Genomic DNA, 12,820 nt, shown 5'->3' with positions numbered 1-12,820 from the left:
GGGTGAAGTATTTCTCGGAAAGGCTGCCCAGCCACTTGAGAGAGATTACAAGTGATAGACAAGTATCAAAAAAAGGTTTTCAGCAGAGGAAACAGGCTGAAAGCTGTTCTCTCTCCCTTTCTTTCTCATGGAGTGAGCGTGATGCCCAGTTTGAGATGCCAACTCTAGCAAAAGCACACCAGTGAACCGAGGCTGGATAATAACTGCAATATTTTGTACGTGTAACCACATCCAAGAAACTGGCTAATTTAAATGATTTCAGCATTTAAAATCTATGCAAGAGAGAGAGAGATTTGTGTTATTCTGTTTCTCTTCTTTTACCCTAACTCGAGAAAAGCTTTTTTATTGCTCCTTCGTGCTCACAGCTTAAAGGGTTAAATACATTCTAATTTGGAGAAGACATATCCTTATAAGAACAGAACTTAAACCTTTGTTGTGACCAGTCAAGGAGGTTGGAGAGAGGGGAGCGAGTGCACCCCTTCTCACCTGGTCATAATGGCCTGTAGATGCCTCTTACGCAGACTGAGCTTCTGTTGCACAAACAGCCACTCACAGGGCACTGCCTACAATGAAATCAGAGCTTTCACAATGAATTTGTTGCAGCTTTATTGGTGGGATGTACCAAAATGCTTCAATCAAACCTGCAGTTTGTTTTCAAAAGTCCAGAATATAAGCACATCTAATAATGCAGTATAATGAATATGGTGTCAAAATATGGCTTGCAGTCCAAGGGAATTTGACAGGTCATTGCAATAAAATGTAAGTCATGGAACCGAAACAGTACAGCTTTACAGAACCAAAACACTTAAACATTCACAATACATCAAATATTCAAAGGATTGTTACTCCTAATTTACATAATGTAAGACATATACTTAAGCAATATCTCCCCTGTGTTATTTAAACAATAAGAAGTCTCACAACACCAGGTTCAAGTCCAACAGCTTTATTTGGAATCATGAGCTTTCGGAGCGCTGCTCCTTGATGAGGTGCATTATTGTGCCCACCCCAGTCCAACGCCAGCATCTCCACATCATGGCTTATTTAAACAAATGTTTTAGTTATTGTGACTTTTCCTTTAAGAGTTTTCTTTTTATTTTAAAAAGAATGGAAATGCAGGTTTAAACATTGGTGGGCTAAGTATTTTTGACAATGAGGAAAATCTTTCAGTAAACTATGTCAAGATAGAGGCTGATTCCTGAAGCAGCCCACCCCAAGGACTTGATTTGATTTGATTTATTATTGTCACATGTATTAACATACAGTGAAAAGTATTTCTTCTTGCGCGCTATACAGACAAAACATACCGTTCATAGAGAAGGAAACAAGAGAGTGCAGAATGTACTGTTACAGTCATAGCTCGGGTGTAGAGAAAGATCAACTTAATGCGAGGTTGGGCCATTCAGAAGTCTGATAGCAGCAGGGAAGAAGCTGTTCTTGAGTCGGTTAGTGACTTTTGTATCTTTTTCCCAATGGAAGAAGGTGGAAGAGAAAATGTCCCGGATGCTGTGGGGTCCTTAATTACGCTGGCTGCTTTTCCGAGGCAGCGGGAAGCGTAGACAGTGTCAATGGATGGGAGACTGGTTTGCGGAAACTCAGCTGGAAACAGGACAGCATCTATCTATTGCTGGACAAGATTTCAGACACCCCAATTAGAGGATTTTGCTGTGAGCACACAGCAATGTGCTATTTTTATTCATTTGTGGGAAATGCTGGCTGGCCAGCATTTATTGCTCATCCTTAGTTGCCCAAGAGCAGTTAAGAGTCAACCACGTTGCTGTGGCTCTGGAGTCACATGTAGGCCAGACCAGGTAAGGATGGCAGATTTCCTTCCCCTAAGGACATTAATGAATCAGATGGGTTTTTCCGACTATCGACATGGTTTCATGGTTATCAGTAGATTCTTAATTCCAGATATTTTTTATTGAATTCAAATTCCACTATCTGCCGTGGTGGGATTCGAACCCGGGTCCCCAGGACATTAGTTGAGGTTCTGGATTAATAGTCCAGCAATAATACCACTAGGCCATTGCCTTCCCATGAATGGACACTACAATTTTTGCCCATTTTCTGCAGTTACAGGAAGGAACACCATCATGTTTTTTGGAAGCTCAGGTGCATTTGGCTGCACTAAGTAGAACACCAAACATAGAGGCTAATCAAAAATCTGACTGTGAGGTTGCCACTCAGTAGCTAAACATTGGCTTAGTGGATATAAATAACACTCTTTGGTCGATTCAGCTGTGAAGTATGCAGCATCTATGCAAAATAGATTGGGTAAACCAAGATTTGTAGATCAAGATCTGAAGCTGATAATTGTAAAAAGAGGGTGCATAAAATGCGATCTACACCATAGCAGGGAAAGCTACCAATACTAAAATTGAAGCAAGCAGAGGAAGTCTGGGTGTATCTGCAAACACCAGTAAGATGTCAGGAAAAAAGTATTAAACCTCATGAGTGAAATTGGACAGTGAAGGGCGTGCAAGATGGCCAATAAAGAGTTAAGGGCATATAAATCTGTTTGTGAACAGAACTCCCACTCACCTGACGAAGGAGCAACGCTCCGAAAGCTAGTGGCGTTTGCTACCAAATAAACCTGTTGGACTTTAACCTGGTGTTGTTAGACTCCTTACTGTGTTTACCCCAGTCCAATGCCGTCATCTCCACATCAATAAAGAGTTGGCAGCCTGTTTACACAGATCCTGAGTTATTTTACTGAGCTGCCACTCACTGTTGCCCATTTTGCATTACCATCAAAGACTCATTTTAATCTCTACCGTTTTTGATGGCCCACATTCTTTTGTCACAAATCTATCGAGTATTCTACGGAATTTTCTCACACCACCTGCCTGCATTGTCAGCCTGCACAGCCCATTCCACACAATGACCACTTTCTGCAGAGAGTTTTTACATTTAACTTATCCACACCAATTAGGTACAGAATCTGTCATTATAGTAAACAATTTATAAGGGTTGCCTTTATCCCTAATCCTTAGAAGCTGAGAGCCAAGACGAAACATGTGGTCATCTCTGGTATGTTGCCGGTACCACGTGATAGCGAGTTGAGGAACAGGGAGAGAGTGCAGTTAAATATGTGGTTGCAGGGATGGTGTAGGAGGGAGGGTTTCAGATACGTGGATAATTGGAACACGTTCTGGGGAAGGTGGGACCTGTACAAACAGGACGGGGTGCACCTGAACCAGAGGGGCACCAATATCCTCGGAGGGAAATTTGTTACGGCTCTTCAGGGGGGTTTAAACTAATTTGTCAGGGGAGTGGGAAAGGGAGTTGTAGTCCAGAAGTCAGTGAGGGTGGTGAGGTATTGGGGAAGGTATCAGGGTCAAGTGTGGGTACTGGTAGACAGGAAGGTGGGTTGAAGTGTGTCTACTTCAATGCAAGGAGCATCCGGAACAAGGTAGATGAACTTGGGGCGTGGATTGGTACTTGGGACTACGATGTTGTGGCCATTACGGAGACGTGGGTAGAACAAGGACAGGAATGGTTGTTGGACGTTCCGGGGTATAGATGTTTCACTAAGTGTAGGGAAGCTGGTAAAAGAGGTGGAGGAGTGGCATTGTTAATCAAGGATAGTTTAACGGCTGCGGAAAGGCACTTCGTGGGGGATCTGCACACTGAGGTAATATGGGCTGAAGTTAGAAATAGGAAAGGAGCGGTCACGTTGCTAGGAGTTTACTATAGGCCCCCAAATAGTAATAGAGATGTGGAGGAAGAAATTGCTAAGCAGATTATGGATATGTGTGGGGGTCACAGGGTAGTTGTCATGGGGGACTTTAACTTTCCAAATATTGATTGGAACCTTTGTAGGTCAAATAGTTTGGATGGGGCAGTTTTTGTGCAGTGTGTGCGGGAGGGTTTCCTGACACAATATGTGGATGGGCCGACTAGAGGTGAGGCCACATTGGATTTGGTACTGGGAAATGAACCGGGCCAAGTGTTAGATTTGGTTGTGGGAGAGCAATTTGGAGATAGTGACCACAATTCGGTGTCTTTTGTTATTGCAATGGAGAGGGATAGGGCCGTACGGCAGGGCAAGGTTTACAATTGGGGGAGGGGTAATTATGATGCGATTAGGCAAGAATTAGGGGGCATAAGTTGGGAACAGAAACTGCCAGAGAAAGGAACTAATGAAAAGTGGAACTTTTTCAAGGAACAAATACTGGATGTCCTTGATAGGTATGTTCCTGTCAGGCAGGGAGGAAATGGCCGAGTGAGGGAACCATGGTTCACAAAAGAGGTGGAATGTCTTGTGAAAAGGAAGAGGGAAGCTTATGTAGGGATGAGGAAACAAGGTTCAGATGGCTCGATTGAGGGTTACAAGTTAGCAAGGAATGAGCTGAAAAAGGGGCTTAGGAGAGCTAGGAGGGGACATGAGAAGTCCTTGGCGGGTCGGATCAAGGAAAACCCCAAGGCTTTTTACTCTTATGTGAGGAATAAAAGAATGACCAGGGTGAGGTTAGGGCCGGTCAAGGACAGTAGTGGGAACTTGTGTATGGAGTCAGTAGAGATAGGCGAGGTGATGAATGAATACTTTTCTTCAGTGTTCACCAAGGAGAGGGGCCATGTTTTTGAGGAAGAGAAGGTGTTACAGGCTAATAGGCTGGAGGAAATAGATGTTCGGAGGGAGGATGTCTTGGCAGTTTTGAATAAACTGAAGGTCGATAAGTCCCCTGGGCCTGATGAAATGTATCCTAGGATTCTGTGGGAGGCAAGGGATGAGATTGCAGAGCCTTTGGCGTTGATCTTTGGGTCCTCGCTGTCCACGGGGATGGTGCCAGAGGACTGGAGAATGGCGAATGTTGTTCCTCTGTTTAAGAAAGGGAATAGAAATGACCCTGGTAATTATAGACCGGTTAGTCTTACTTCGGTGGTTGGTAAATTGATGGAAAGGGTCCTTAGGGATGGGATTTACGACCATTTAGAAAGATGCGGATTAATCCGAGATAGTCAGCACGGATTCGTGAAGGGCAAGTCGTGCCTCACAAATTTGATAGAATTTTTTGAGGAGGTAACTAAGTGTGTTGATGAAGGTAGGGCAGTTGATGTCATATACATGGATTTTAGTAAGGCGTTTGATAAGGTCCCCCATGGTCGGCTTATGATGAAAGTGAGGAGGTGTGGGATAGAGGGAAAGTTGGCCGATTGGATAGGTAACTGGCTGTCTGACCGAAGACAGAGGGTGGTGGTCGATGGAAAATTTTCGGATTGGAGGCAGGTTGCTAGCGGTGTGCCGCAGGGATCAGTGCTTGGTCCTCTGCTCTTTGTGATTTTTATTAATGACTTAGAGGAGGGGGCTGAAGGGTGGATCAGTAAATTTGCTGATGACACCAAGATTGGTGGAGTAGTGGATGAGGTGGAGGGGTGTTGTAGGCTGCAAAGAGACATAGATAGGATGCAAAGCTGGGCTGAAAAATGGCAAATGGAGTTTAACCCTGATAAATGTGAGGTGATTCATTTTGGTAGGACTAATTTAAATGTGGATTACAGGGTCAAAGGTAGGGTTCTGAAGACTGTGGAGGAACAGAGAGATCTTGGGGTCCATATCCACAGATCTCTGAAGGTTGCCAGTCAAGTGGATAGAGCTGTGAAGAAGGCCTATAGTGTGTTAGCTTTTATTAACAGGGGGTTGGAGTTTAAGAGCCGTGGGGTTATGCTGCAACTGTACAGGACCTTGGTGAGACCACATTTGGAATATTGTGTGCAGTTCTGGTCACCTCACTATAAGAAGGATGTGGAAGCGCTGGAAAGAGTGCAGAGGAGATTTACCAGGATGCTGCCTGGTTTGGAGGGTAGGTCATATGAGGAAAGGTTGAGGGAGCTAGGGCTGTTCTCTCTGGAGCGGAGGAGGCTGAGGGGAGACTTAATAGAGGTGTATAAAATGATGAAGGGGATAGATAGAGTGAACGTTCAAAGACTATTTCCTCGGGTGGATGGAGCTATTACAAGGGGGCATAACTATAGGGTTCGTGGTGGGAGATACAGGACGGATATCAGAGGTAGGTTCTTTACGCAGAGAGTGGTTGGGGTGTGGAATGGACTGCCTGCAGTGATAGTGGAGTCAGACACTTTAGAAACATTTAAGCGGTTATTGGATAGGCACATGGAGCACACCAGGATGATAGGGAGTGGGATAGCTTGATCTTGGTTTCAGATAAAGCTCGGCACAACATCGTGGGCCGAAGGGCCTGTTCTGTGCTGTACTGTTCTATGTTCTATGTTCTAATACTGAAAGCTTGAAAAAGGGTGCTAGAAATATATAAAGAGATTGCAAGAGTTTCTACAAGCATTTAAAAAGGATAAGTTTAACTAAAGTGAGCACGGGTCCTCTAAAGAGTGAGTGTGGGGAGTTAATAATGGAAAATAAGTGGACAGCTGAAGTGTTGTAAAAATATTCTGTGTCTGATTTGATTTGATTTGATTAAGGTGGAAGAGAGAATGTCCTTAATTACGGTAGGGCATTGGGGAGAGTTGCAGAACAAAGAGACCTAGGGATACATGTTCATAACTCCTTGAAAGTGGAGTCACAGGTGGACAGAGTGGTGAAGAAGGCATTCGGCATGCTTGGTTTCATCGGTCAGAACATTGAATACAGGAGTTGAGACGTCTTGTTAAAGTTGTACAAGACATTGGTAAGGTCACACTTGGAATACTGTGAGTAATTCTGGTCACCCTATTATAGAAAGGATATTATTAAACTAGAAAGAGCGCAGAAAAGATTTACTAGGATGGTACCAGGACTTGATGGTTTGGGTTATAAGGAGAGGCTGGATAGACTGGGACTTTTTTCTCTGGAGTGTAGGAGGCTGAGGGGTGATCTTATAGAGGTCTATAAAATAATGAGGGGCACAGATCAGCTAGATAGTCAATATCTTTTCCCAAAAGTAGGGGAGTCTAAAACTAGAGGGCATAGGTTTAAGGTGAGAGGGGGGAGATACAAAAGTGTCCAGAGAGGCAATTTTTTCACACAGACGGTGGTGAGTGTCTGGAACAAGCTGCCAGAGGTAGTAGTAGAGGCGGGTACAATTTTGTCTTTTAAAAAGCATGTATATAGTTACATGGGTAAGATGGGTATAGAGGAATATGGGCCAAATGCGGGCAATTGGGGTTAACTTAGGGGTTTTAAAAAAAAAGGTGGCATGGACAAGTTGGGCTGAAGGGCCTGTTTCCATGCTGTAAACCTCTATGACCCTATGACTCTATGGTTGCTTTGCCGTGGCAGCGGGAAGTGTAGACAGAGTCAATGGATGGGAGGTTGGTTTGCGTGATGGATTGGGCTACATTCATGACCTTTAGTAGTTCCTTGCGGTCCTGGGCAGAGCAGGAGCCATACCAAGCTGTGATACAACCAGAAAGAATGCTTTCTATGGTGCATCTGTAAAAGTTGGGGGGAGTCGTATCTGACATGCTGAATTTCCTTAATCTTCTGAGAAAATAGTTGGTGGGCTTTCTTAACTATAGTGTTCACTGCAGAAGAGAAGGTGTTGGCATAGTGGTATTGTCACTGGATTGATAATCAGTGGTGATGCTCTGGGGACCTGGGTTCAAATCCCATCATGGTGAAATTTAAATTCAATAAAAATTTGGAATTAAAAGTCTAATGATGACCACGAAACTATTACTGATTATTGTAAAAACCCATCTGGTTCACCAAATGTCCTTTAGGGAAGGAAATTTGCCACCTTTACTTGGTCTGGCCTACATGTGACTGCAGACCCACAACAACGTGGTTGACTCTGAAATGGCCTCATTTCAAGGGCAATTAGGGATTCGCTGGCCTTGCCAGCAACACCCACATCCCCTGAACAAATGACAAAAAAGACACAAATAAAGTCTTAGAAATACTTGTAAATCAAGAGATAAAAGTGAGGGCGGAACTGAAACAATTATAATCACCAGGAAAGGCTACTGAGGGAATTATTAGAAGGAAAGGCTGGCAAGTCACTAGGACCTGATGGAATTCATCTGAGAATCCTTCAGGCTGCAGAGATAGATTTTAATTTTCCAAAGTTCCCATATCCTGGAAATGTCTCATCATATTGGAAAATAGCAACTGTAGCTCGTTCATCAAGAAAGAAAGGAGACAGAAAGCAGGAAACTACCGGCCAGCTAGCCCAACATCTGTCACAGGGAAAATGCTGGATTTATAATTAAGGAGATTATAGAAAACAAGGAAGAGTCAGTGTAGTTTTGTGAGAGGGATGTCATGTTTGGCTAATTTATTAGAGTTCTTTTGAGGAAGTAACAAGCAACATGGATAAAGAGGAACCTGTAGATGTGATGTACATAGATTTTGGAATGGTGTTTGATAAGGTGCCACATCAAAGGTTGCTATGCAAAACAAGAGCTCATGGCATGGGGAATAACATATTACCATCGATAGAGGATTTGTTGGCTAACAGGAAGCAGAGAACAGGAATAAATGGGTCATTTTCGTATTGGCAAGAGGTAACCAGTGCAGTGCCACAGGGTTCTGTGCTGGGGCTCCAACTGTTTACAACTTATGTCAATAACTTGGATGAAGGGACTGAATATATGGTTGCAAAATTTGCAGATGATGCAAAGATTAGTGTGAAAGTAAACTGTGGGGAGCGTAGTTTACAAAAAGATTTAGATGGGTTAAGTGAGTGAGCAACAAAATTGGCAGATTGTGTATAATGTGGGAAAATGTGGACTCATCCACTTTGGCAGGAAGAATGGAAAAGCAGTATTCAAATAGAGAAAGACTGCAAAACTCGATGGTACAGAGGGAGCGGGGTGTTCTGGTACATGAATCACAAAACGTTAGTATGCAGGTACAGCAAGTGAGGAGGAAGGCTAAATGAATATTGCTGTTTATTGCAAAGGGAATGGGAATGGAATATAAAAATAGTGAAGTTTTGCTACAATTACATAGGGCATTGATGAGACCACATCGAGAGTACTTTGTACAGCTTTGGTCTCCTTACTTGAGAAAGGAGCATTAGATGCAGTTCAGAAAAGGTTCACTTGACTGATTTCTGGAATGACAAGCTACCTTATGAGGAAAGGTTGGATGGGTTGGGCCTGTATCCACTGAAGTTTAGAAGAATGACGGGTGATCTTATTGAAACATACAAGATCCTGATGGAACTTGACAGAGTAGATGCTGAGAGAATGTTTCCCCTTCTGGGTGAGACTAGAACTAGTTTAAAAATAAGGGGTCTCCCATTTAAGACTGAGATGAAGAGAACATTTTTCCCACAGAGTGGTGGAGGCAGGGTCATTGAATATTTTTTAAGGTTGAGTGAGATAGATTCTTGTTGGGCATAGGAGTCAAAGGGATAGACGGGAAAGTAGAGTTCAGGCACAATCAAATCAGCCAGGATTCTCTCAAATGGCAGAGCATGCTCCGAATTCGTATTTTTGATCCTTTCCTTCAGAATGAACATTTCCAAAATTCTTATAGTTTGGGTATCTAATTCCTGTCTCTCTGCCTTCTATAGCAGAGAAACATCTGAGGTAGAGTACAGAGAACAGAAGTTTATACAATGTTCAAGATGGTGACAAATTGGTGTTCTCTATCTCCCTGCAATTATAGAATTGTTACAACACAGAAGCAACCCATATGGCCCACCTTATCACTGGTGGTTCTGTGCAAGACCAAATCAGCTAGTCCCAATCCCCATAACCCTAACATTTTTTTTAGTTTACTTATTAGTGTCGCAAGTAGGCTTACATTAACACTGCAATGAAGTTACTGTGAAAATCCCCTAGTTGCCACACACCAGCGCCTGTTCGGGTACACTGAGGGAGAATTTAGCATGGCCAATGCACCTAACCAGCACGTCTTTAGGACTGTGGGAGGAAACCGGAGCACCCGGAGGAAACCCACGCAGACACAGGGAGAACGTGCAGACTCCACACAGACAGTGACTCAAGCCGGGACTCGAACCCAGGTCCCTGGCGCTGTGAGGCAGCAGTGCTAACCACTGTGCCACCGTGCTGTCCTAACATTTGTTTCTCTACCGGTGCTTATCCAGGTCCCTTTTGAAAGCCACCATTGAATCTGCCTCCACCATCGTCTCAGGTAGTGCATTCCATTTGACCGCCAAATTCTCTGTTCACTGCAGCAGGACAGGAGAATTCCAGCTGTGGGCGAGGTCTGGGAATCCAGCCTTGAGTGAATAGCGTAATATTTGTGAAAGGTGATAGGTGGGATTCTGACCAGTAGAGAATGAAATTGGCCTTGGAGGGAGTGCAGAGAAGGTTCACCAGGTTGATACCAGAGATGAGGGGTGTTGATTATGAGGAGAGACTGAGCAGATTGGGTTTGTACTCATTGGAATTTAGAAGGCTGAGGGGGGATCTTATAGAGACCTATAAGATAATGAAGGGGCTGGATAGGGTAGAGGTGGAGAGATTCTTTCCATTTAGAAAGGAAACTAGAACTAGAGGGCACAGCCTCAAAATAAAGGGGGGTCAGTTTAGGACAGAGTTGAGGAGGAACTTCTTCTCTCAGAGGGTGGTGAATCTCTGGAATTCTCTGCCCACTGAAGTGGTGGAAGCTACCTCGTTGAATATATTTAAATCATGGATAGATGGATTCCTGATCGGTAAGGGAATTAGGGGTTATAGGGATCAGGCGGGTAAGTGGAACTGATCCACTTCAGATCAGCCATGATCTTATTGAATGGCGGGGCAGGCTCGAGGGGCTAGATGGCCTACTCCTGCTCCTATTTCTTATGTTCTTATGTTCTTAAATAGTTGATTCTAGAGGTAACAGACTCATGAGTGAATGCTTCATCTGAAGTGAGCTGAGGCAAGGGCAGAAAAAGTTAGAAGTCAATTACCTTTGTAATAAAAGGATATATAGGATTGAAAGAACAGCTCAGTGTCAAATAGAAAGCCAAAGCTGAGAACAGTCTGGTTCGGCATGAGGTCGTGGCCAGGAAAAGGGATGGACAATGACTAGAAATATAGGCTTGTGCCAGAAGTCAAAGTGACTACACTTTGATAAAAATACTTTGTTGGCTGTAAATTGTTTGGGACACTCTGAAGTCATAAAAGCAACTAGAAAAATAATACACTGATTTATTTTTTTTGTGGCATATTGTAAAAACAAGCAAAACCCAGATTACTCTGAAATATCAGTACCTTTCACATCAGAGCATATTTTAGACAAGTAAGCTCTTAATGAGAAATGCCCTCAGGCAATGCAACGTGTGTTCATTGAATTAGACAATGGGAATTCTTAAAATGTCTTTTCACCACACCATCATTAACCGTTCCCTTTTCTATTCCCACCAGGTACTCCTGCAATCAGCATTGCTACAGGACTTGCTTTGGTTTCCCTGGGACGCATGGTAATGTTGGCCCTTTCCCGTTTCCTGGTGATGACCTGTGGAGCTTCACAGCATTGAAGGAACATTCACATGCAAGGCTCGAAGCTCCATGCTTTCCTTCACCAGTGCAACACTTGGATTAAAGCCAAGTGCCCTCATTTAGCATGAAGTTCTTAATAAAGACAAGCGCTCGTTCAATCCACTTTAAATGCTCCATTTTCAAATTGCTTTGACATCAGGTGTAAATGCTATTTGCGTCACACTTTGGCAAGCTTATACTGGAGACAGGTTTAAAACTTACTGCAGCTCATTCTGTAGGTTACAGATTGTAGTAAAATTTACCAATGCTTCCTGAAATGGTGCAGGCACAGCTGACACAATGGGAATGGACAACTGGACTTTAACCTGGTGTTGTTAAAACTCTTACAATGGGCAACTGACCAGGATGAGGTCAGAAAATGAGCAGAATTAGAGGTCTGAATCAGCGGCAATGTGGTGTGTTGATGCTCAATTGTTAGAGAAATGCTTTGTATCCCACGTCCAACTCCAGCAAGTGCAGTAGAGTCAGGGGAGTGAGAGGACACGCTCCCCTTTTTACAGCACTTACTGCCATTTTCTGGTAAATTTAAAGGTCCTGTATTTGACTGAGAGTTAGTGAATGGGTGAGTGAGTGAATGAACAAAGAACAAAGACCAGTACAGCACAGGAACAGGCCCTTCGGCCCTCCAAGCCTGCGCTGATCACGTTGTCTTGTCCTATCTAACCAACTGCTTATATCTCTCTATTCCCTGTCTGTTCATGTGTCTATCCAGATAAGTCTTAAATGTCACTAACGTATCTGCCTCAACCACCTCACTTGGCAGTGCATTCCAGGCCCCCACCACCCTCTGTTGTAAAAAAACTTCCCCCGCACATCTCTACTGAACATTTCCCCCCTTATCATGAACTTGTGCCCCCTTGTAATTGTCATTTTTGCCCTGGGAAACAGCTTCCAACTGTTCACCCTCTCTATACCCCTCATAATGGGTGAGCGGGTGAATGGATGAGAGTGAATGGGTAGGTGGATGAGGTAATGAGTGAGGTGGGTTGGTGGGTGAGTAGGTAGGTGTGTACATGGATGAATTGGGTAGGTGAGTGAGTGGATGATATGTGTAGATGAATGAAGTGGGTAGATGGGTGAGTAGAGAGAGGGAGGTGAATGAATGGATGAGGTGGGTGAATGAGTGAGGTGGTTAGATGGGTAGACGGGTGAAGTGGATAAGTGGATGAGATAGGTGGGTGAGTGAGTGAATGAGGTGGGTAGAGGGTGAGGTGACTGGATGGGTGAGCTGGATGGGATGATGGGTCAGTGGGTAAGTGGATAGATGAGTAAATGCATGAGGTACAGAGCAGGGGAGGTGGGTAAATGGGTGAGTGGATGAGGTAGATGAGTGGATGAGCTGGGTGAGTGGATGAGGTGGGTGGATGGGTGAAGCGAATATGGACAAATGGATGAGGTGGAT

Source organism: Mustelus asterias, chromosome 2, assembly GCF_964213995.1.
Source record: "Mustelus asterias chromosome 2, sMusAst1.hap1.1, whole genome shotgun sequence".
NCBI classification, from domain to species: Eukaryota; Metazoa; Chordata; class Chondrichthyes; order Carcharhiniformes; family Triakidae; genus Mustelus; species Mustelus asterias.
This window is presented reverse-complemented; position numbering follows the sequence as displayed.